Here is a 26332-nt window from a genome sequence, read left to right as displayed (position 1 = left end):
ACCAATAAGAAATGTTCTAGCCAATTTTATATTGCAACGCTCCGACCTGCTTATTCTGCTTTGTTATTAAGATTCCTAGATAATACCGAATCACTTTCCCTCCCGAACTTCCCTCCTCCCCCCCAAAAAAGAATATATGTATATATATTCTGTCTTAATGATAAACTGTTAAATAAAACAGTTTTTCCTTGAGGTTTTCTCCTCTGAGCAGCCTTTTTTGTTGTGATTAAGAATTATTTTCTGGATGTCAGAATGTGCTAAAAGCAGGAGATGGCTTTACACTTTTAAACCAGATTTTATTTGAATTTTTAAACCTAAAGCGATAGTGTAGCATGGAAACACTACAAACTAACTGTATTTGTCTTAGTGTTCCCCATGTTGGTTATATTTAGGATATTCTTCATCTTTTATGCACTCAAATATCCCAACCAGTCACTGAATTTTGTACAGTCTACCCAGATAAGTCTATACAGTAAAAGAGGAATCATTTCTTACAAATATGTTGTCTTGTCATTCAATATGAAATATTGATTACTCTTCCTTTTGCTCTTCGCTGTTCTATTGATTAATTCAACAATGTGAACATTAGAGGGAAATCCCTGTCATTCAGCAACCAGTATGTGTTGCTTTTTGCAATTTGCTGAAGAGAAATATTTGCATTTTATCTGAATATCTATTGTTTTGTGTTTCTATTGTTTGTCAACTGGCAAAATGAAAAATGTATCTTTTATATCCATTCTTGTTTTACAAGAGGTACGAAGAACAAATCCAAAGTAAAGTTGATAATAAATGTTAAAATCTAAAGTTTTAAATGCACTAGCACATAAAGAAGATGCATTCTTTACAAATAAGTGCAAAAAACCCCAAACCATTTGTTTAAGTGTAAAACATCAAAAAATCTTAAATTTAGTGCACTCAACACTATTCATATAAATAAAATGTTCTGTTTTCTCAGCAAGGACATAAATACAAAAAAAAAAAAAAACCCGACCATTTAAAATAGTCATAACAATGTTGCACAATGTAAAAATAAATGTTACAAATACATTAAATATACAATATATCATATAATATATGATAACATAAATAAGAAAAAACAAGATTGAATTAAAAAAAATTAAGAAACTTTAGGAACATTCTCAGCTGTGAACCCATAGCTCTGTTAGGAGGGAGAATGGGCAGCTGCTAAAAAAAAAAAAAACTTTATCAGGCCCCATTTAAAGCCTAATTTTAGGCACAAACAGGTGCAAATGACTGGGTGACTACAACCCTCTGACAAGTGTAAATATGACAGTAAAACAGGAAAACCTGGATCCCAGTGGATGGTGATTTCATTCAATTCAGTTTAATTTTTCAGTACAGTTTCAGTAATTTCATTTCCTCTGAGCTTATTTCTGTTTTATTTAGTTGGGTTCAGTTTGACTCAGATCATGTTCAGTTCAGTTCCCTTAAATTCAGTTAATCTAAGAACAATTCACAGCTAATGTCATTTCAAGACACCGCAAACAACCAAATCCAGATTATTTACAGTAAAAGACAATGCAGTTTAATTCCGATCAGTCCAGGTCATTCCAATGAAACACAGATTTGTTTTTATCAGATCTAATTGTATAAATCTATCCTGGTTGTCATACAGTAACAATATATTAACCAAAATGAATTACCCCATCATCTTTTAGAAAATGTTTTTTTCTACCATGTCTTGTTTGATCATAATAGTTCTTTCAATTATAGAAAGATCTATCATCTTTCCAAAAAGACAGTCAGTTTATCTGTTTGAACACTGAGTATCTGAAAAACAAACTTTCGAATTAAAAAAAAAATTGTTTAAGAATATCCGTGCTCTTTTGGAGGACCTTCACATTATCTCCTCTGGAAGAAGTAGTCTATGAGTCAACTCAAAATAATATAGTTCCAAATTTCTCTCTGTAGCAGAACTGACACATATTACTGTTAATTATGCTACAATTAGTGTTCTTACTCACACGCCGTAAAGCAGCAGCCATCACGGCTTTGACACTGATGCGCTGTGAAACGACCAAAACATCTTCCACAGTGCCAATCACCCGGCTCACTTCATTAGCAAGTCTGTGGTCCTCAGACCCTCACCAGGAACGGTTCATCAAACATCAGAGCACCAAAACATCCCTAATTAGGTGTGCAACTATTCGGCTGAGTGGCTATGTTTTTGGAGGGTCTTTTTTACACCGCATCAGGTTTCATCTGAACAGGCGTTTCTGACTTTAAAGAATGGGTGTTTCCTTCTGCACTGAGTCTAAATCACAAAGAGTATTTAGTTGATAAATTTAGGTTGAGCTAATTAAGATAATTAGCTAAGAATTCATGCTGATCGTCTGAACATGGAGCTGAAGTTTTAGTTGAAGCTAATAGCATTGACTCAAAAAGTCAATAAAAGAAAAACATTTAAAACTGGCTAAGTATTGAATCAAATTTAGGTGGCATTCAACCAAAAGTGTTGGTAAATACAAAATCATTACTAAAAAAAAATCATATTATGTGTGCTGTTTGACTCTCAGCATGATGCATTACCCCTGCTGTGAGAGGATAACATTACTGAATACGAACAGCCTTTCATCATATGTTAGAAAATACCTTTCTTTAAGCCAGTGTTTTTAAAGCAGTCGTTTTCCTAAATATTATGTGACTGCATTAAACTTATCAACAGCTGGTAGTTCCAGGTTTTAATGGATTGAAATAGAGAGTAAAATAAGACCGGGAGTAGTGGCATTCCCTAATTAGGAATTTTATGAGGCATATAATCTGAGTCACAGCACCAAGTCTGGATCCAAAAGCTAACACATTTCCTAACTTTAATACAACAAGAATGAACAGAGGGAGATGTTACATAGCAACTGTGCAAGTACAGAAATGCCCAAACCACCAATATTCATTGGAATAACTAGAACAGTATGTTTTTTTTAAACAGCAAGCTAATATGTCTAAATAAAATGTGGATATTGCAAAAAAAAAGTGCAATATTTCTTACCAGTCATCTCAGAAATTAAATGGTCATTTCATAAGGATTAATTACACACAGAGTAAAATATTTCAAGCTTTTATATATATTTTTTTAAGAAAACCAAAAATCCAGTGCCTCAGAAAGTTAAAATATCACAAACCAATCAGAAATGAATGATTTAAGCACAAATGTCAAACTTCTGAAAAGTGTGTATATTTCTGCTTGGCTGAGCATCCTCACTGTATCAACAGCACAGAAGCAATCTGGTTAATAGAAGCCCAGATTATTTTGATAGCTGACTTCAGGTCATCTTCCTTCATTGGGTCTGGCGTCCATCATTTTCCTCAGCCCAGAGATTTTCTATGGGGTTAAAGGTCAGGGGAGTTTGCTGGTGAATCGACAACAGGAACACCATGGTTATTGAAGCAGCTTTTTGATACCTTTGGCAGTGTGGGCAGGCGTCAAGTCCTGCTGGAAAATAAAATCAGCATCTCTGTACAGCTTGTCAGCAGAAGGAACCATGAGGTGCTGTAGAATTTCCTGGTAGATCCTGTGTTGATCTACCAGGACCGTCACTTTCAGAAAACACACTGTACCACAACCAGCAGTGACCCCAAAGTGTCGCCGACTGTGAAAACTTCCCACTGGACTTCAACCAACTTGGGCTCTGTGCCTCGCCACTTTTCCTTCAGACCCTGAAACCTTGATTTCCAAATGAAATTCAGAAATTACTTTAATCTAAAAACAGAATTCTGGACCATTGCACAACAACCTGGTTCTTTTTCTGCGTAGCTCAGGAAAGACATCTCTGTCTCTGGCTCAGTTGTGACTTGACATGGAGAATGCCACATCTGTAGCCATGTCTAGTATTTGTCTGTGTCTTGGTTCTTCTTGAATGGATTTCACATGAGAATCTTCTACCTGTTGCACCTTTTCCTACCACACTTCTTCCTCCCACTCAATTTTCTGTTTCCATGCTTGCATACAGAGCTCTGTGAACAACCAGCTTCTTCAGCAATGACCTTTTGTGTCTCCTTGTTACCCAGAGTGAGAAACAGTTTAAAGGTGCAGGAAACCTTTGCAGGTGTTTTGAGTTAATTAGCTAATTAGAGTGTGACACCAGGAGTTCCCATTAATGACCTTTTCCACAATATTCTAATTTTCTTAGACAATGAATTTTGAGTGTTTATCTGTAAGCCGTAGTCACCAGAATTACAGAAGACAAAACTTGTAATATGTTTGAATTTCACTTTCTGAAATGACTGATTAGAAATATTGCACTTTTAAGTAATATTCATTTTTTAGATGTTCTAAGAGATGGGTTTTTCACATTTAGTCTCTTCCCATATGTTCAGTATGTTTGAATAATAAAAAAGACAAAGGTGATTATGAGAGCAGACAGCCATGGACAGTTAAATTACATGACTGTTGATGCAGTGAACAGGTAATTGTATCTCCATCTGGAGTGCTGATTAAGAATAAGCTGTGTGGCTAGATGAGGACAACTGTTGGTACAGTTTCCTGTATTTCTCTAGATTAAATTAGCATTCAGCAAAGCGTCAAAGTCTTACATTAGAATATCATAAGTGATATTTATAAAACAAGGAAAGAGCAAAGATCGTTAAAACAGACAATCTGGTACCACATTGGAGTCTCGCTGACTATCACATCATTATTCTGCCACCAACATGTTTCACAGCCGTGATGAAAGACAAGGTGACATGCAATGGGATTTTTGAGCAGCACATAGCATTTTGCTTGAAGGCCAAAAAGATGCATCTTGGTTTCTTCTGACCAGAGCACCTTCTTTCAGATGTTTGGTGTGTCTTGGTCATTTAAGTCAAGCTTAAATCCCCACAGGGATTTAGGTTTGACTTAAACTTGAATCCCTGTACAAAAACAAAACACCTATTTGGTATATTAGTGCACCAATAATTGAGCTTCCAGTTTCCTTAATTTTGAGTGATCAGTGATTGGCTGACACTTGCATAAAAGTGATCTTATCTTAACTTATCTTATCTTAACTTATCTTAACTTATCTTATCTTATCTTATCTTATCTTATCTTATCTTATCTTATCTAACTCTGGAAAGGTCTGAAAATCAGCCACTGTCCCCTTTCAGCTGTGAGAGAGGGCCACCTGACAGACCCGCCCACCAGGTCACATCAGCTCGTGCAGAGTTTAAAATATTACCCCATTGTTACCAACTTAGGGACTTTATTATTTTTAGCAACTTTTTAGATTAAACAACAAAAAAAGTAGCCAAGGTCTGAACCTGTGACCATCGGTGATTGGTCAGAAAACTGCAATTGGTGCCATGTATCATTCATTGTCCTCTTCACACTAATGTATGCTGGTCACATCTCACATCAAATCCGAATAAAATATATTGAAATTTATATTGAAATTTTGTCATACGTCAAGTTGACGTATGACAAAACGGTTTAATATGGTTGAATACTTTTGCAATGCAGTGAATCTATTCTTTGCTGCAGCTTTAAATAAAAAAAAAGTTCAAGTATTAATAATGCATTTTAATATTTAGTACAGCTTTTGTGGATAAAAGCTGTATTTTGGAGGCATAGAGAATGAGTAATCCTTCTGACATGTCACATTTCACATCAACATCAAGCATATTAGCATGCAGTTGTTATTTACACGCCCAGCATTCACAGAGCAAAATCAACATTTATTTGAAGTTTTGCCTTAGGCAGCCTGGCACATGTAAGTCTGGTGTTTGCTTTCTTTTTAGTTCAGTCTTTGGTCTTAACTGACTCCTGAGGGAAATGGCTACCTCTTTATCTACTTAGCGCTCCTCTATGTGTGCTGGCTCTCTTTCTGCTCGCCAGTTGGTTTGTTGCTGTGCTGCAAAGTCCTTAAAGATTGCCACAATAATAATAATGACCTCAGTGATGCTTTTAAAATGACTTCAGACTCTGCAGAGGTTCTGAAAGTCAGGCAAGTTTTTTTTTTTTTTTTTTTTTTTATAAGACGGTGAACTAAAATTGAGGTTTCCTGCTGCTTGAATGGAAATTTCTTTATATTGAAGGTCACATTACAGGGCTTTTACATACATTGACTTGATATATAATGTTCTGTATGCCATAAATTCTGATTGATGGCTGGCGACAGACTACTACTGTGAGCCATCAATTTATTTCTCAAACATTGGCTGGCAGGAAAATTGGTGTGTAGCCATTGAATTACAGCCCACCACCTGCAAACATGAGCCTGAATGCAGCAGCTTTTCCAACCGAAATGGGCCCCTTTTCTCTTGTTGCCTGGGTCAACGGCAAATCTCCCATTCCCACAACGACCCAACCCACAATGCCAGGCCGGTCTTTGGTTTTACATCTGAAAGCATATTTAAACTTTTCACTCATTCACTCGCAGCCTCGTGAGCAGTGAGACTCTGAGCCTGGCCAAGATTAGCTTTTTGGCAGACAATGTGGTGAATTAGAGGCCACACATGGCCTCTCTCTTATTCTCTGGGTGACCAACCACACTTCCAGGGCCAGGAACCCTTGACCAGTCTTTTTAACCAAGAAGAAGAAACTAAAAGTTGGAGATGAGTATATAGCAGAGGATTTAGGTTTAAGAGGTTGACCTGACAATTAGAGGACAGATGGTGTTCTCGTTAACCTAATGTGTGGCGATGATAGTTCGGAGGAAAAAACTGTTTAAAGATCTTTACAGAGGACTTGTAGTTTAAGACTCAAACACAATGCATCTGAATCCACTCTTTACTTATTTATCAATGGAATACTCATTAGATAATTGATTTCAAAATTATCCTGGAATCGGTTCATTCTTAAGTTTTTAATTTTACAGAGGTAATTATCAAACTTTAGTAAAGAGGAGAAAGCCATTTTTAACAATATATCTCTAAATTAGGTGGAACTGTGCTGAAATCATACCACTTGCATTCTCAGTAGCAACATTTACACGAAAGAATGTGAAATTTATTTTACAGCTTACTTGTCGAAAGCTTGAACCTTGTCTTTAAAAACTGACTCAATAGAACCAGTTTCTAAAAAGAACACTTTTTGGTCCTCTCCAAGATGAAATTAGTTAATCTTAAACTAGCTAAGGCAAATTAAGCCTTTGTTTAGAACCACTGGCCACCAGGAGGCGCCCAAGTGCCCTTAAATTTTCCTACAATATGCCAGGACATGTTTAATGTTGGCAGGACAGTGGTGGGAACCGCTAACTTAAAAGTTAGCTGCACTAACTATGAAGCACTAATCATAAACACTAGTTTTGCTAACATGCTATACCAGCATGGTAATTTGATGAAGCTATGCTAAAGCACTACACTCAAACGTGTTGATACCCACCATATATTAGTATCTACAGCTTAATTTACCATATAGCTTACGCAAATTGGAAATACAAAAATAAATTTCATTAATGGAAACATGGCAATTAAAAAAAACAGTTTTTTGATAAAAAGATTTTGTACTAGGATGAGGTTGTTTTTTCAGCCATGTCGAAAATTTTATATTTTGTGAAACTGCAATGGAAAGACTTTTTTCACACAGTGCCAGGTTGTATGCAGCAGCTAAGTATGTAAGTAAGTAAGTCAGTAAACTTTATTTATGTAGCACCTTTCAAAGACATAAAAATCACAAAGTGCTTTACAAAAATGGAAACACATCAATAATACAAGAATCTAAAATCAATTAACAAAATTAACCAAAAGCCAGTCTAAAGAGATAAGTCTTGAGACTTTTTTTAAATGCGTCAGTTGACTCGGAGCAAGATGTTGCTAGAAGGAGAGCCTTCCAGAGCCTCAGGCCACCACCTGAAATGCTCTATCACCACGAGTTTTAAAATGAGTTCTGGGAGCCGACAGCAGCATCTGATTAGAAAACCTCAGAGTCCTGGACGGACAGAGAGGCTTCAAAAGGCCCAATATATATTTGGGAGCCTCATCATGAAGTGCTTTAAAAGTTAAAACCAACATTTTAAAATGAGTCTTAAAATACACCGGGAGCCAGTGGAGAGAGGCCAGAACAGCAGTTATGTGATCTGTTCTGTGGGTTCTAGTTAAAAGCCTGGCTGCAGCATTTTGCACAGACTGAAGGGAAGCCATGGAGGATTTACTTATCGCCACTGCTACAATGGTCTAAACGAGAAGAAATAAAAGCATGGACAATCATTTCTAATTCCTTCTGTGATAAAATAGCTTGCAACTTCAAAATATTCCTTAATAGTAAAAACAGTTGTGAACTAACAATTTGCAATGATAGTCCAATGACAGAGAACTGTCGAAGAGAACACCCAAATTTCTGAGGCTATTTTTATTCAAAGGGTTTAAAAACCCAAGATGCTTCCTGATTTCCATGATTTTATCATCAGGAGCTCTGATAAGCATCTCAGTCTTGCCTGCATTTAACTGCAGGTAGTTGTCGTTCAGCCAAATTTTAATGTCAGACAGGGAGCTACTGAGTTCAGTCAATGTATAAAGCACTTTTATATAGTTACTGGCTCCCTTGGTTAATGCACAGCTGGTTCCACAAGGTCTCACATCGACACACAGTTCATCAAAAGTTAAGTTTGTCATTTGAAAATGACAAACTTAACTTTGTCTTTTGAAAATGTTGTATCCCATGCTCTTCTGTAAAATCACTGACTACAATTTCCCCAAAACACTGCAAATATACGTAGCTGCTTGTTGCGCCAAATCCTGATTGACACTCTAACATCTCCTCTACTGAAAACCACAGTGCTAGAGCTGTGGTTGAACTGTGAATAGCTATATCTCATATAAATGCTTTGGTCCATCACTGCCATAATTGTTTTTTTTTTGTTTTTTTTATTTAATGCATGAACGAACTGTCATGTGTGATTTCAGTTTCATTTATTTCATTGAAACAAAACTATTTCAAAATGGCTTTTTCAAAATTAACAGAATATCAAAAACATTTTGCGAAGGTTTAGTCGTACTTTTGAAATTTCTTATATTTATGCTCTTATGAAACAGAGTGGAGAAAATAGTAAAAATAAAATTTCTGCTAATACTGTCAGTTTTATTTATTTTTTCGACACGATTAGAACACGATTGAGACAACAATAAATAATATTCTTATCATAAGACATATCTAACAGTCAATGAAACAACTTTAAACCATGAAAATGACAAACGTATAACAATTTTAAAAACCCAACTTTTGAAAACCCTGGTATACTTTGATGTCTGCCTTCTTGTTAGCTTAAAATATTTAAAAAGGTAGCTGATAGTTTTTGCTCTGATCTTATCTTTTTCTTACGGTTACATTAAACCCTAAGTAGAGGTGTCTAGTGTTTATGTAAGGCTTAGTTAAATCATTTTTATTTTCTAATTTATATTACTTATTTTTCATATCTTTAATTGTCCACAAAGGACAATGTTTTACTTATTTTCTTAAGAAGTAAACCCTTTCGTTGCTTATTGCGAGGGAAATCGTATTAAAAATAATGCGCTCAAGGTTAATATCGCAAAGTCACCCCTCTGAACTCTGAAATCCCCCCTATAGGATTATGACAGATACTCTAAAATAAAAAAAAAGGGCGGATATTTGGACGCTTTTACCGAAGGGGGCGACCACGCACGGTGGCTCACTCATCCCCTCTCCAAACTCGTAATTGTAAATCGTGAGGAGGAGGGTGGGTAGTGGGAGTGGGGGACCACGCAGCTCACCATTTCCCAGCATATCGGCTGGCGTGTCACCTTATCTCCCTGTGCCGTGTTTGAGGGGCTATCTCACATATTTCTCCCGGAGGATTTTCACGGCGGTTCAGTCAGGGCTGTGCTTGTTAATGGGCGTCTTGGACGGCTGCCTTTCCTCATCCATGTGTGCCCCTCTGAGTGCGCTGTAAGCAGAGGCAGCAGCACCTTGGAAGCGCAGAAGGAGGAGGAGGAGAACTGCTCTCTGCCGTGCCGTGCGGTTACCGCGTCGTGTAGTGGAAATACGCTCGCTTGCTCTGGTTACTATCAAAACCAGTCGGAGAGAAGAAGAAGAAGGACACGAAGTGAAGAAGGCTTCACAGACTCATTTTGTGAATTGTTAACGGGACGGGCCTGCTACCGTGGACATGTCTTCAGAATGGTAAGGTTGCATTTCAGCGTAATATCTGCCAGTGTACCAAGCAGCATGAACGGAGAAGTACTGTAATGCGGGGCGCCGCGGTGATCAGTCGGAGCACAGGCGGTGGATGTTGTTCTTACTCAGCGGGGTTTGCTCGCATCTGTCCCCCCATGAAGCTGGGCTCCCAGCGCGGTGCGTTACCTGCGCCTCGGCTTTAGAAAGGGTTCACAACCCGTCTCAACAAAATCGCTCAGTGCGGATTTGGAGGCTGGTGCATATGGGAGATCAAAAAGTCCTGGCACAAAAAGAAAGAGTGGGTGCACCGTGTCCTAAATGATGTAAAATAAGTAGGTGAATAAATGAGGATGGATGGAGAGTAAGGATCTGTTTCAGGGGTTTGCAGAGATTATGTTTCACAGTTTGACCAATCTTGTGTTCTGTATCAGCGTCTCTGAACAGGCTGCGACATTATAGCAATAGAGATGCACCAATCAATCGACCAGAGCTCGGAATCTGCCGATATTTTTTTGATCTGCAGGTCCAAAAAAATAAATCCGTTGTTTTTGCAATTAGTTAGATGCATCAAAATTTAGATTTTTGGGCTATAAATCAATATCTAACAGCATGTACTTTGCACTTCCTTCGAGTACAATAAAAATCAGACTGGGGTATCTGATGCCATTTATGTCATATTGTATTTGGACAAAATGGAAAAAGTCAAAATTAGAATTGTTTGGTCATACTACAGATTAAAAGTTATCAGCCATAAAACTCACTTGGGTAATGTGCAAAATGACACATTTTATATCTGTTCAAACATCTACCCATCAATTGAGTCAAATCAGTTTTCTGTTGTTGGCTCCACATAAATGATTGGAAAGTCCTGTAATTAAATAAATTGATGAATTCTTATTCTTTTAAATGATCAAACCTAGGCTTAGCGTATGTTGATTAACTTTTATCTGACATTTACAAATCTAAAAAAAAAAACTGTTGGGTTTGGGAAAGCTTGATTGGTTTATGTCAGTATTCTTCATATCTATTTAGAGTTTGGTTCTAAAACTATTGACTGTTTTAAGGTTGGGCCACACCTTCTGAAATGTTTTGCCACCATTAATTTTTTTATTTTTTTCATTTCTATTGGTGGGTTCCTATTAGAGGTTCCAATCAAAGCTTTTCTTGGCCATTACTGGTTTTCTTTAAGGCATTGGCCTGATAATCCCAAGTTACAGCAATGTTGACAATGAATTAACCTAAAATAAAAAAAAAGCTCCAAGTTTTTATTTATAGAAATAGTAGTTTAAATCCTGGAAAATGTGTATATGCTTACAAGATTAAAGCACATGCTGTTGGTTGGTAGATTTATTCACTATAAATTGTCTGAGTTTTACTTTTGATGCTTTTAATAGCCAGAGGGGAAAAAAAGCTAATTTGTCAGCATTTAACCTGCTAATTGCCGATCAAATCCAGTCAAGGAAAATTGGCCGATTCCAATTTCTGGGTGTTCTGTTAGTGCGTTTCTTGTTTCTATTCAAGTTTTCTGTTGCATTCAGTGTAACAACAGCACCACTTTTTGGATTGTGTATGCTCCTTCTGGAAAGGAGGCCCATAGGGAAAACCGCATAGCTTATAGTTTCACTGCAGCAGCATAATAATAATAACATGAATAAAATTCATGAACAGATCTGCCTACAAGAAACGCTGTGGTTTTCAATAAATCAGAAGAAACTGCACACATAGCCTCTATATAATTAAAGTCATAAGAAATTCAGTGTTGAATTTATTATAATTTGAATGGACTTTTTTATTGTTAATTCTTAAGGGGGGGACAGCCTTTAAAGCTGCATTATCACAGGGGGGTCACAATCCAGCCAGTCAAATTAAATGAAATAAACTGAGACAACTGAAAGGCATAATGTAGTTCACACAGATATTTGAGACGGAGGGAGTCAGAGGCAAGAGGAGGACCCCTGGGAGTCGTTTTTGGGGCCCAACACAGCATAAATCAGCGTTGCACTCAGATTTAGCAAGTTGTAAGACTTGCACATAAGCTCACACACGCCTCTCAGAGTAGTGGTGTAGGAGGAGGAGCGCTGATCACAGATTGCGCCTTCATCCTACATGAAATTATATTTGGATGGAGTTTTTTTTTTCTTATTAGCTAAATTAATTAAGAAAGAAGTGAAGGCTAGTTTCGTAAAACAAGCAGCCTCTATTGAAAAACATTTTTTAAACAGTTTTCATGTAATTGTCTAAAATAACTAAAAAATAAGATTTTATTTGCTAGCCAGTAAATACATGGACTCTAAGAATTCATACAATTTTCAGTCAACGTATGTAATTCAATGCATTTCCTTTTTAATTAATTAAAACTCATATAAAGGTTAGGGGCAAATACTATGATGAATAACTGGAGATAATATTGCTATTCCACTTATTTTTCTATTAGATTCAAAACTACATTTACAGAAGACTCTGCAGCACATTTTCTTTATTGTTTTATGCTTTATAGTTATTTGAACAAAAATAAAAAATCATAATTGGCAGGTTATACCTCAATGAAAATCATAAAGCGGTATCTCTCTGTGTTACAGTAGTCTTCATTTTTATTTAATGTTTACATTGAAACCTAGTGAGTTTTTTTGTATTTGAGATTTACTCTACCTTTCCCACCATTTCTTTTTATTTTACAAGTGGGTTCCCTATTAGAGATGCACTGATTATGCTTTTCTGGTCTGATAACAGGGTTAGTCCCAACTTTCTTGCAATCTTTTATGAAGGTAGTGTTTCAAAATCCAACAAATCCAATTTATTTTCTCCCATGTGTTATAGCTGTAAGATAAATAGAAATTGGTATCGGCGGGGAAAAGCCTGATTGGTGGATCTCTTATTTATTATGTTTTATGATAATGTTAAAATATATATATATATATATACAAAGCAGTTTTTTGCCATGGTAGATAAGTTTTCCCAGGACATGCCACAGACACCCAGACGTAAGTTGCCCAACGAAAGAAAAGGAGAGCGGGTGAGTGTTTGAACTCACAAGTGCAACCACTGGCTATATTGGGGGAGGTTTAGGGGGCATGACCTTAGATATTGGAGGTTAAATCCAGGGGAATCCAGAGGCCCTCAATCCTCTGTGGCGAGTGTTTGGTGGAAGCATCAAATGAGAAGCCTGAAGTTGTTAGGTCCCCTCGAGGTTAACCTTTGCAGAACAAGGCTGCATTCTCCCTCTCGTCTTTGTCGTGTTGATGAGCTCAGAGAAGCCGCCTCAGCACCAGTTCTCCCTGCGTGGTAAGTGGGGGGAATGGCCCAGCCTTTGTAGTCACAAATGAAAAATCTGTTGCTCGTCTTTTCTGAGGTGAAAAGACGGGCGAGACGGCGAGCTGCTGTCTCGCTGCGAGCCGAACGCACGGCTGCTCGTTCTCCTGCGAAACAAGGTGCGGATTGTACGGCGGCGCGCAAGCTGCAGTTGGACCTTGTTATATTCCATAAACGATTGTTGTGTTTGAGCTAATGCTGTACGAGGGCAGACGGATGACGGGGAAGAAACAATGAAATGATTTTCTCTCCCTGGAGTTTCTTGTGGGATACTGTGTATTTGAAGTAATAATTGTTATGAGAACTGTACAGTCATCTGGGGAGGCGCTGGCTGTGTGTTGGGACTGGATACAGTGGATGATGAAAAGAATGCTATCCCTGATTAGTTGGAAGAGAAAAAGAACCATAAACGGCTTTCATTTGCCTTTCAGAACAGATAACCTTAAAATTAATATCAGTTTAGTGAAAATTACTTCATTTGATATATCCAAGTTAATTAAATTCGTGTTTTACCCAATACCTACTCTTTTTTTCTTTTTTTATACATATCTATGTTCCAACTGCAACAAGAGGAGATGTGAATTTTCCATTTGAAAGCATTATCTTTAGTCAAAGTTACAGTTTGCCGTTTTATCAAGTGAAAAATAACAAGCGACTGTCACGGTTACACCTCTTTATGGGACACTGAAGCCTTCCTCTAATGTCTTAGACCCATGCACATTCATAGAGACACCTCATTTTTTAAACGTTGACAGAACTACCCCACTTATTTATCACAAGTCGAGTACACTGCAGGAATCTAAAGCATGAGCTGTTAGAGGGACACAGTGATTGTAGATTTGCTGGTTTTCTTTGTTTAGAGACTCACATTTCCTCTGATTGGCTTTTGTATGGAAATATCTCTTATTACATGACATTAATCAAGCTGTGTTTAAAAAAAAAAGTAAACCATATCTTGTCTGAAATATCAACAACAGAGTGAAAAGCAACATAGAGATCAGCAGACAAAAGTGTAAAGCTACAAATCTAAGCAGCATGCTGCAGAAGATTTGCAGCTACGTTTGCACGTTGTCCCACCCACTGATCTTTTCAGAGCTTTTTTACTAAATGACTAGGAGGAAAACATTCACAAGATATCCAGAGCAAATACTGTGAACATGTTCGTTCTCACATGCCACCCATGTGAAACAGCTGTTGAGGAATAAGGACAACAGAAAGTGTGGAGAAACTGCTTTTTTGCATTGTCTTTAGAGAAAACTTCACAGGTCTGTTGTAGTATCCTAAAAACTAATATTTTTGATGCTTTGAAAAACATACATTTATGCTTTTTCTTTGTTGTCTGACCTAGTTTGGGAAAATCCAGTCCCTTGTTCTACGCTTTACGTTGTACAGAGGTTCTGGACCCTCGACTATTAAGAAATGGTTGCTTGAACTCTGCTTAAGTTTTAAACGATTGCTAATGTTTGCCAATTGTGCTGCGCCAGCTCAGTTGTGAAGGAATCTAGGCTATGAAGCTTACCAAAAATTGCGTGCACCGTAAACAACCATCCCAATAAAATATCTTAAACATTACACTTCCAACTTTTTGTACAGTCAGACCTCAAGGAAAACAGAAAAGTCAACATCAGTTTGGGAAGGCCTGATTGGTGAATCTTTTGATAAAACCCAAGCCTATTTTTGCTCTATGACACACTGCAGTACAAACTACATTAGGATGTGTGGAAAAAAATGCCAAAAACTGAAGTAAGAATGAAGCTTCAGTTTGTGCTTCTTGTAATATATGCTTACAAAAAAAGTCTATCAAAAAAAGGAGAGAAAAAAACAGAAAAGCTGGACTTATTCATGCAATATTTGTGCTTGTACCCAACACTATAATTTCCATGAAGGATCAACATCTTTCCTGGACTTTGCAGTTTAACCTTTCATTTCTCAAATAACTAGAATCGTATTCCTGTTTGGTGTTCTAAAAGTCGAAATCACACAAAGTATCTGAGCAGGGAGATTGAGGTTGAAATTATGTACTTCAGTTCCCAAACACAGGATTGGATTTCTCTTCCTGGGCAAGCAGCAACAGACTCCTCTTTGTGTTCAACATTGCACGGTATTCATGCAGCAATTTTTAAGATCACTCCTACTGCCGCTGCAGAAAATGATAATTCACAGGTGTCATAGTCTTTTGCCCTACATACCTTGCTTTGATATATTCTCGTCTGCTCAGTGCAACCAGAATGCATCAGTCTGTCCAGGTTTCTTTTCATACTGCCCACCCTGCTCATTATTCCCCTCTCACTGATCACGGTTTAGATAGCAAAGTGGAAACATCGACCTGAGCGTGGTTAGTTGGAGTAAGAACACAGCCGCTGCAGTGGGCCGTCTTAATGTATTAGGTTTGTGTCAAAGCAACAAAAAGTTTCATTATGCTCACAAATAGTTATGAACTGTACAGATATGGAAATAGTTTTTTCTCCAAGTATGATGAAGAATTAAAAGTAGAGTTTCTGCTAGAATGGTTGCAATTGGTGCAGGTGGTTGACTGAATCCGAGTCAAAACTAGAGATGTGTTGATTGGAATTTTGAAGTTGATTTACAATTTATGGTTTTGTAAAGTTTTAACCTGATTTAAAACATCAAATCATCTTATGCATATTGCCGCCTATCCTTGTAGTGATATCCAGCAGTCATTGGGTGAGAAGCATGTTGCACTTCTGACAGTTCAACAGTCCTTAAGAGACGCACGCACGCACACACACGCACACACACGCACACACACACACACACACACACACACACACACACACACACACACACACACACACACACACACACACACACACTGTGCTCCTGTGTAGCCCCTATTGTTTTAAATAAGATCAACATAATCACAGACCAGAGATTGCGAACTGGCTTTTGTGTGTTTCAGTTCACTTAACCAATATTTAATCAGGATAAAAACTCATTGAGATTAAAAATCTAATTTGCAAGAGTGTCCTCAGCCTGTCTGCAGCAGAAGATATCTTTAGTAGGGATGCACTGACATAAAAATTTGGGCCGATATCGAAATCTGATTTTAATATTGTTGCTCTGGCTAATATTTACAGATATTATATGAGGTTTACCCCAGTGTGTTGTATAAACCTGGTGGGCCATCAGACTTTACTTGCCACCCCACCAGTCTGTGTTTTGTTCATTTCACATAGTTTGTTTTATACACGAGTTACAGTAACAACACATTAAGCTAGGTGTATAGTTGGCTCATTGAGCCGCATTAACAGATGTTAGTGATGACATATTGTGCATCTCATGTTTAGTTTCCATTTTTAGCAAATGCAATGTGAAGAAATGTCTTCGTTTTTTCCAAAGAGCTGCCAACATTTTCAGATCCAGCATGTTCCATCACAAAGGTTGAATGCTCAAAAAAATGAAATCAAGCAATTTTGCTGTGATATGCCTTCCTGTTTGCAGAAAGTCTTGCTCTCTCTCATTCTCAGGTGATTTGCAGACATGTTTGAACAAGTTGTACATTTCCTTTCAAAAACTATTTACATCTGTGTTTCCTTAAACTTATTTGAAATCCTCTCTTTGATTGAGAATATCTGACTTGTCATGTTTAGATTTGACTGAAAGAAAAAAAAAAGATTTTAAAACAACAGCATTTTTCATCTTTTTGGATTAGTTTCCTAAAAGGTTTTAAAGATCTCTCTGGAAGAAAAGATAACTGTCCAAAAGATTTAAATCAGTTGCTTCATGGACAATTTGAGTGTTTTTCAACATGGTACAAATTTATACACCATTAGAACATTGCCAGTGCTCGGCATCTACTCATTTAAAATTCTCATTTCCTTTTTTTTTTTTTTTTTTAAGCATAGCTCAGGAAAGGTAATGGGAAGAACAGCCATCTCAGCGCAGTCATTAGATGTGATGGTTGCCTTGCTTGGTTGTTCACAGCCAAATAATATGAAACCATTTTAGAGGAGCACTAAGTGCAAAAAATCTGCTTCTGAAGCTTATCCCCATATTCTGAGATGATGATGCGCCTGCATACTGAGCAGTGTTTCCTGAACACAGGGATGTGTCATTTTCATGATCAAGGCCTTGGATGTCCTTATTTAAGGTTGTCAGACTTTACTGCAGGAGAAAGGCTGGCAGGACTGTATGTCACTTACTTGCTGCTGCACAATACAAGGAGTAAATGCCATGTAGAGTGCTACTTTACTGTTCAACCATCAAATATGTTTTATGCAAATGCACAGGAAGGCAGGTGCTATTAGGCTAAATGTTTTTATGGATTTCAAAAATGATTTAAAAAAAAAGCTGTTTTTGTGAATGAAACTTTTTTTCTTACACGTTTTCCTTAAAACATGCAGGCAATGATGGGCACTGCTTACTAAAATGTTAGATGCACTAACCCTAGAGCACTAATCATAAACATTAGTTCTGCTAAGGTTGAAATGCTACACCAACAAAGCTACTTCCAAAGCGCTAAATTCAACCATGTTCAGGCCCACTGTGTATCAGTGTAGTATATCGCCCTCTACAGGACAAAATGTTTGTTTATTCATCTTACCTGTAAGGTAGATTTTACGCTGTTTACTATAGAACACTGATGCATTGTGGGTAAGGAATAAACACTATTTGCTGCACCTTATCACACATGGAGAACATGAAAGGAAATAAAACTTATGAGTAAACGGTCTTCATCCACTTCAAAATAAGAGCATGAATATGAATGTCCATTTGAAGAATTCTTAGAAACCAAATATTAACCAAAAATGTAACATAAATGCCAAACTTTGTTCACCTGAACATTTCAGTCTGCGCAAAGGTACTTTCTGCCTTTACAGAAACCATGGACGTTCATTGGGATAGAAAAGTTAGGTCAAATTTCTTTTAAGTTCTGACACCTAAAGTGAGTTTAGAGCCTTTGGGTACCAAGCTTAAATCACTCATCTTTAAATCTGTAGCCACGATAAAAGCTGACTTTTGAGACAGTTGATGACACAGATTATGTGTAGAAAGTGTTGGCATTTTGATGCAGCAAAGTTTTGTGCTATGCCTCCAACCTTCTAAACGTGTCAGATGAAGCGTTTAGAAAATGTTTAAATTCAATGGAAATGAAAGTAACGGAGAGAGATGGCAACATTTAAATGGTTAAAGAATAAAATGTCAAACTAAGCTTTCTGAAATGATTTGCCCTAACAGAGCAGATTTGGCAGAACTGAACTTGCAAACCTTTGTGTTCGATTGGCCATCATGCACTAAAGAACCCAACACTGATGGAGAGAAATTGAGGCTGACCATTTCAAACTGCTTCCAAATACAGCTCGCAGACTGACTAAGCCCAGCTGTCGGGTCAATGTGTTTTACACCACTTGAGTTAAATCCACTGCAGCAAATTGCCCCACTCATAATGTTGTGGCTATATACTGTGGCCTGCTGCAGCCATGCACAGTGGGCAGGAAACCCAAGCAATCTCAGTATAGGTCCTCTGCTCACGCTGGCTTCGAAAATAGTGACGGGAATGATAAGATGTCGTTGCAGCATTTGTGAGAAACATTAGCAGGACGATTTGGTTGACAACCATCATGTTCCTTACAGCTATCAGACTAACAAAGTGGCATCTTTTATTATCTGCATCTTGGAATCCTCCCATCAGAACAGACTCCCAAGTGGCATTTCATCATGACCAGGACAATCTTATGCAAGACGGTGAAACAGCAGTCAATTTGCAGGTAATTAAACCCTAGTGATTTACAGTTGAAAAAGCAGCATATACAGTTAGCAGCCAATATGGCAGCATAATGTTTGGAATTATAATAGACCACCACAGCTGTAGCCTTGTATGCAGGAGTATACATGCAAGTGCCACATTTACTGGCATTCCAGATAAAAATGCCTCAAATCTTAAAATATGCTCGTCTTTTATTCACACACTGAAGATTTCAACTAATAAGTTGACATTATTTGGCTTTTGGGGAAAAAAAAAGTTCTATGTTAAGAAATACTATTTTTAAGTTTTCCTACTGCTGTACTTTTACGGAAGAGGATTAGGGCCACTGGGAAGAAAAAATAAAACAGTTCTGACTTTAGTCTCAGAATTCTGAGAAAAAAAAAGTCAGAATTCAATCTCAGAATTCTGACTTTAATCTCAGAATTCTGAGAAAAAAAAAGTCAGAATTCAATCTTAGAATTCTGACTTTAATCTCAGAATTCTGACTTTAATCTCTTCCGTAGTACTTTGTATTTGCATTTAGTCTTTTTTATTAGTATATATATTATATATTTTCGAGGAATATTTAAGAGTTTAAGTATGTTGACTTTGATAGTCATTGAAGGTTTTGTTGTCAGTCTGTGCTTTATTACTTTGTAGATTTCTCAAGGAGCCACACAAACTGAATTTTACAGCTGAAATTAAATGGTGAGAACTGAACCAAAGCATTCAAGAGTTCAGTTTTCAATAGGAAGTAATTCAGTTTCAATTTAGTGACAATCATTTTCAAACCATTACATTGGATTTCAACTTGCGCTAATTCAGATTTACATTTTAAAAGCATTTATTCTCGTTGAGGAATTCAAATTCCATTGGAGCAATACAAATTCAAATATAACTTATTCAAATTCAGCTCCTGATGATGCAAAGTTCTGCCCAGGGAGCTTTTCCACATGTTCATTGTTGGTCAACCAACCTGGAGTGTTTGCGGCTGAAAAACTCAAACTTAGTTTCATCTGACAAAAGAACACAGTTCCAATTAAAGTCCCAGCATGTCCCACATGTTTGCATTCATGTGGTGGAAGAGAAAAGACTTTTTATGTGGCGTAACTCAAACAACAAGATGATATTTAAATTTTTATTGTTGTTATGGAGACTTGGTTGCCTTAATATGCCACTCTTCTCTGCAGTTATCTAACACTGAGCTATCTCCTGCATGCTCCTTAAGGGTCGGCAATACAGACATTAGTTGTTGACCACTGGCTATGAGAAATCTGCCTTTGTGTCATATTGTATTTATGCCCCAGGAACAGCAAAATGTCATGCAATACTAATTAGAAGTTCTTAATCATCAACTTTAAAAAGTATGTTTATTTAAAATGTGCTTCAGTTTAGTGATGGATTATATAGGCTAAAGATTTTATTACAATATTTTGTGGCATTTATTACAATAATGATAAAAGTGACTATAAAAATCATTTACTGCACCCCATGTTACTGCAGTCAAAAGCTCAGACATTAAAATGCTGCTCCCAGTCACCGTGTGTGAATCAACCGCGTTCTCTCTAATTTAGTACTCATCAAAGAAAAAAAAAAAGGAAAAAGGTAAGGTTTGATTTAGGGTAGAATAAACTAAACACTATCCTTTTAACTCTAATTTGGGAATACAGAGTAAGTCTCTGTTTATTAGATTGCCCTTGAGAAAGACACTTGTAAAGGTCAAAGCAGGCATTTTGAAAATGGGTCCCAAACTGATTATTTCCGCTTTAGCAGAGTGAATACTTACAAAAATCTCCCTCTGCACTCTCTGAGACGATTTGTGAAATTTAACTTCACAGTCCCTGACTCCAGAGCCGAATTCTCCTCCGATCTCAAGCTAATTTGTAGCTTTGAGTTAAAGCTCTGATTGCTATGACAGAGGCCTTTTTAGAGGCTGCGAATTAAGACTAGATGAAAGCAGAGGCACAGGACAGGAAGCTTATCAAACTCTGCACTTATTAAGCTCCCTTTTAAGTAATTAAAAGGTTTTCACATCTGAGCTTTTTTTTTTTATGTTGACCCCAGCTTTCTGTCAGTAACTCTTAATAAGTTGTCTTGCATATTACTTTAAAGTAATTTGATGCGCTTCAGCGAAAAGGAGCAATAAAACTGAGGTCTTATAAATATTTTTGCAACAATTAAAAGATATTTTAGGAATGTGATGTTAAATCAATCTACATGTCAAGATTATTTTTTTAAAGAATTTTTTCAGCCTTTTGCCATGAATCAGAACTGTTGAAATAAACTCAAATGACGGTCTCCTCAAGTCAATAACTTTCTGAATAACCTGTCAAAGCAATTGCGATGACGACTTTTTTTAGGCTGAACTCAAAAGGTGAAACTGTTGACAGCATCATGCTGTGTCGCTGAATACAAATGCATGCCATACTTTTTAGATTTTTACTGAGAAAAAAAAAGAAATTTATGCTTTATTTTCTTGCCACTGCATTATAAGGCAGTGGGGCTGAATACAATACAACTGGTTTGCATTTGTATTCATCCCCACAGCATGATTCTGCCATTTCCATGCTTTATGTTTGGGATTCCACACAGCTTTTATAAAGAAAGACAGAAATTAATATTAGCCTGTTACAATTTAATAACTTGCACAACAAGTTGCAAGTTATACGACTGAATACAAAGCCATGCAACTTTAAAAACAGTGCACCACCTACATTAATATTCATCCCTACAGCATAGTTCCACTACCACTTTTTGTGATGTTTCAAAAAACTTGCATTCCTAGCAGCAGTGAATTGTTATTCTTCAAAGTAATTACTCAGGAGAGCTGAATACAAAGGAATTTTGTGCAATATTTTAAAAGCATGCATTCTTTTCTATCCACTTCATTGTTATGTGCTACATTATGTTGGTCTGTCGCATAAAATCCTAACAAAAAGTGGCTTTGTGATCGTAACCTTCCAAAATGTGAAAAAGCCCAAGAATCCTTGCGAAAGTTCCTGTAGAATATCATCACTGACGTATTGTGAGCCTCCAACCACTATTGCGGCTCTGGAAATGTGTGCTTTGGCACAAAGCAGGAAGATTATCTGCATTTGGTTTTTATGTGAACTTTTCATATCAATCCAATCAGATAGGGTTTCAGAAAGGAAACTTTTACTTTCTGATCACGTCCATATGTGCATCACTTCGAGTCAGGACTCAGCTTTACGACCGCTGAGGTTCATGGCGGATCAGCTACATAAAAAAGATTCTTCTTGTTTGGGAGATGGTCCTAGGCCAAACTTGACTGAAAGCTGGTTGAAACTGGCTGGCATTACTCTGAGTCATCAGAGAGCTGTCAGCAGAGCCTGTTTGTACATCCAACCAGAAATGAAGATGACATCCATGAAATGACATTACGACTGTGCCTCTCTCTCTCTTTTTTTTTTTTAATAAATTCAATAACATATTTTCAGTCCCAGCCTTTCACATATTTGCCTCCCTTTTGTGCACGTTATTAAATTAAATGGAGCTGTAGGCCTTTTCTGTATTTCGAAAGGTTGCACATTTTTGAAACCTTCTGTCCACCTGGTCACAGAGGTTTCCGAGAGAGCGACGAGATGTGCAAGAGAGTTGTCAATATATTTTGTACGTGTTAGGCAGCGAAGTGGAGTGATAGCTCTCAGGGGAAATGGCCTTAAGCTGTTATTCTATAAATATTAATAAAGCCCACTGGTCTGCCTGGAAGGAAGCAAACTGTTTGCTCATGTCAGAGACATGGCTTCAGTGTGACAAGTTGCTGGGAAAAAAAGTGATGAGATAACATAGAAGTGGGAAGATGACATTTGGTGACAGTGCTCATTTTTCAAAAATGAAATGCCATCACTGGAAACAGAAGCTTGACCTGCTGAACTTTCCTTTTACAAAACCGACTTGGCAAACAATACATGCGGTCTGTCATGTGTTTTACTTATTTTTCAGTAAACATACATTTGCAGTAATATTACTAACCTACAATATTGTCCCAGTAATTATTGCAATAAATGATCATATTATTTTGAGACTATTTTCAAGTAATATGTTGATAATGGCATGATACTTCTAAGTTTGCCCTCTCATAGGCCAGTAAACCTTAATTTTGTAAATAAAGCTTAACACTGGAACTGGAAAAGATGTGAAATATCCAAAATAAAAGGCCAGAATCAAAAACGATAACAAAAAAGGAACTAAAAACACACACAGACAACCAAAACCATAACTAATATGGATTATGACATCTTTGTAAACAAAATTGCCCTTCAATACGTGGGGCAATTTTGGAAATTATCAAGCTCATTTTAATTTATCATGGGATTCATTACTTATTGCAACAGGCTTAGCTATACAGTTCCTTTCAAACTTATACATACCACTTGGAGCCATTTTACACTTTCTTAGAAAACAACAGTTTTAAAACAAAAAAAAGTACAATTAATAACTCTTGACAAAAGGATTCACTCAACACTGGATTTGGAAACGTCAAATCAGACTAACCTCCATATCACTAAATTAAGGATTAAACTAAATTAGTAACTGAGCATACTGTACTGTTTAACTGGGACCAATTGGAATGCATGTGTAATTGAAATGAAATACTTTTATTTTTTTATACCTCAAGATGATATTTGTTGTGAATTGAAAATGTATAGATAAACTGAATTGAAATTGAACCAAGTTTTCATCAAGGTTTGGGATGTAAAAGGCAGACCGCTCCACTCTAGTAATGTACTGCTTGTAGTTTTTTAACAGTGCCTCTGTTGGCTGGATGAATGACTTGGTGGAGTTGGCTAAATGTCTGCAGTTACTCTGCAGTTACTTTTTCTGGTTTATTGTTTTCCTTCACGTCACACCGCCCAGCTAAAAATCCAACACACACTCCATGCAAAGCCTGGAAAATATATGTTCACAGGTGCTTTCCATCCTGTTCCACTGAGGTTGCATAAAGGTTTTAGACTCTAGATGCACAAAACCAGTACAGTATTGTACATGGTGTTACAGTGAACCTGGAATCTACAACACATTGTCTCAGGAGCTTTGCATTGTATTTGTTTGTGGTTGTTTTTGTAACATAGCAAAAATGGATGAAGAAGAAGAAAAAGAAAAAGAAAAAGTTCCAACAGTGAAAATTCTTTTGCAAAACATTGTAAGAACCTGACTTGTTCCCAGTGCAGGGTTTAGCGGTTCCTGCAGCTAACTCTGAATAAAACCTTTTTTTTTTTTTGCAAAGGTGTCTGTGATGGTTTGAGCTTCAATCTCGCTGCGGTCTTGTTTAGCTCCTCTTAACTGGAAAACTAATGGAAGAAAGAAGGTTGACGAGAACAGAAGGCTGTGGCTGTTCGTGACATCGCTCTGCCAAGACGCACTTGTCGCCCACAACAAAGACGAGGCAGCAACACGGGGCTTTGTCGTGCTAACAGATGCAGAGCCTTTTCCTTTGTTTGTCTTTCTTTCATGCAGACACATAGCACAGACAGATATTGTTTGAGCACTGAGAGCAGCTAATTCAGAGCCACCATGAAACCTATTTTTATTGTCATAACAATGAATTTAACAAATATGCAAAGACATGTGTTGCATGGTATGTTGTGCTGCTTGGTTTCAGTCCCACCTTCCGGAGAACGGTAATATTGGAGGGTAGAAGAGCGAGAGAAAGCAGGATGCCGTTACGTTTCCCCACAGTGAACCGAATGTCCAAAGCAGACTCGCCGTTCCTTCCTTTTGTGTCCTCCATCTCGGTAAATGGCGTGCCAACGTTCTTTGCTGAGTTTTGGAATATTGTTGTTGCAATTGATTTTTCTATGCTGTGGACAGGAATCACGTCTTCACATCAGCAGCCCAGCTCACCAGGTTTAGTCCAAAATGTTCCAAATATCAATGAGAAGCCAATTTAGGTCCATCAGGGGAACAGAGAGTGACAGGCGGCTCCATTGTTTGGATGTTCGCCTTTTGCTTTTGTGGGTTGTTTTTTTTTTTTTTTCCCCCCCCTAAAGACTCCAGTTTTCGTTTGAAGTCAAAGGATCTGTGTTTTGGGTTAACCACTAACTCTCAAGTGGTCATTGCTGTTAGTTTTTTTTTTTTTTTTTTTGATACTACATGTAATGGATCTAAATGAGGGACTCAGCATTTATAAAATCATGCAAGGAGAATGAAAGTAGATTCAGAGAACATAATTACTAACTACTTTTTCTGCTGCGCTTAGTCTTTATTTATTTGAAGTATAAAAATACAAAGTAAATTTTCTAGGGTGAAATATTAAGTGTTAAAGTTTATTGACTCTTTCAGATTTACTACAACAACAAATTGAGTAGAAAGAGATAAATTAACACCAATTCTGAGAAGCACCAAATAAACTCACCTCAAGCACAGTGTTAAATTTAACTCTTAACTGTATATTTAGCACTTTGTAAGATCAGTTTGTCAAAGTAAGGGGTTTGTTTGATGCCAAAATATGTTTTTGAAGAATGTTTTCTTATTTTGTTTTGCGTCATTAGTCCATTATTTTTTTGCTGTAAACTATCGGAGTCAAAAAGATACATTTTTCATCATGCTTTAGGTTTTTTTAATGTGTAAATTACATTTAGCCACAAATCTATTGGTATAGCATGATTTGGAAATAATTAGTAACTTTATAAGGAGGTAAAAATCTGTGAAATACATGCGAAAAATGATGCAGAGAGATGCTTCATGTTACAGAGCTTAAAATTTTGTCTTTGGTATTAAGTCAGCCTTAAGTGACCACTGATAAAGTTGCAGGTTCAATTTGGTAAAACCAGATTTAGCCCTGAACATTGATTTTTTTGTTTCTGAGCCGGAGCAGTTCTAGTGTGGCTCAGATGCATGAAAAACACTAAAATCACCTTTTATTGAACTCTATCAAATCAAATGAAAGTTTTACAAATCACAAATTAGGTTCTGAATATTCTGCACTTACTTTAGAATAATCTTGTTCAAGTTTGAAGTGCCTAAGTTTTGTAGGTTTTTCTTTAACTGGAATAGATTAAAGATGCTCAGGTTAGTGAAAAAATTATGTGAAATTGCCCTTTAGCCATCACTGGGAAGCTTGTGAAAATCCTCCATTATAATTTTCACTGATTTAGGAGAAACTACTGGAGTTCAGCAAATCAGTGTTAGCCCCGCCCCGACACTCGGATGGGAGATTTTGACAGAAAAGATTATTTCATGGTGAAGCGGCAGGAACAGAAACTGTGAAACAATTATTTGCATTGGCT

At 37.0% G+C, this 26332-nt stretch overlaps 1 protein-coding gene and 1 long non-coding RNA gene across 14 annotated transcripts in view; one reads left to right on the top strand and one right to left on the bottom strand.

The window, feature by feature from the left end:
- Positions 1-2816: 2816 nt before the first annotated feature.
- LOC106946211 (uncharacterized) lies at positions 2817-4034 on the bottom strand. Its single transcript, XR_001424720.1, has 2 exons — positions 3421-4034; positions 2817-3340 (listed from the first exon to the last, which is right to left on the bottom strand). It is a non-coding gene; the product is annotated as an uncharacterized LOC106946211 (long non-coding RNA).
- A 5574-nt stretch (positions 4035-9608) lies between these two features.
- Positions 9609-26332, top strand: part of tenm4 (teneurin transmembrane protein 4) — a 218941-nt gene continuing 202217 nt past the window's right edge. For 9 of the 13 annotated variants that reach the window (XM_015030423.1, XM_015030419.1, XM_015030420.1 and 6 more), the window contains exon 1: positions 9609-10072. The gene's annotated coding sequence lies outside the window, so the exon portion shown is untranslated. The remainder of the gene's footprint in view (positions 10073-26332) is intronic. The other 4 variants (XM_015030425.1, XM_015030427.1, XM_015030426.1 and 1 more) reach the window with 1 other exon arrangement.

The sequence above is a fragment of the Poecilia latipinna genome, unplaced genomic scaffold (genome assembly GCF_001443285.1).
Source record: "Poecilia latipinna isolate Pla-1442-1.1 unplaced genomic scaffold, P_latipinna-1.0 Scaffold181, whole genome shotgun sequence".
NCBI lineage: Eukaryota > Metazoa > Chordata > Actinopteri > Cyprinodontiformes > Poeciliidae > Poecilia > Poecilia latipinna.
This window is presented reverse-complemented; position numbering and strand designations above follow the sequence as displayed.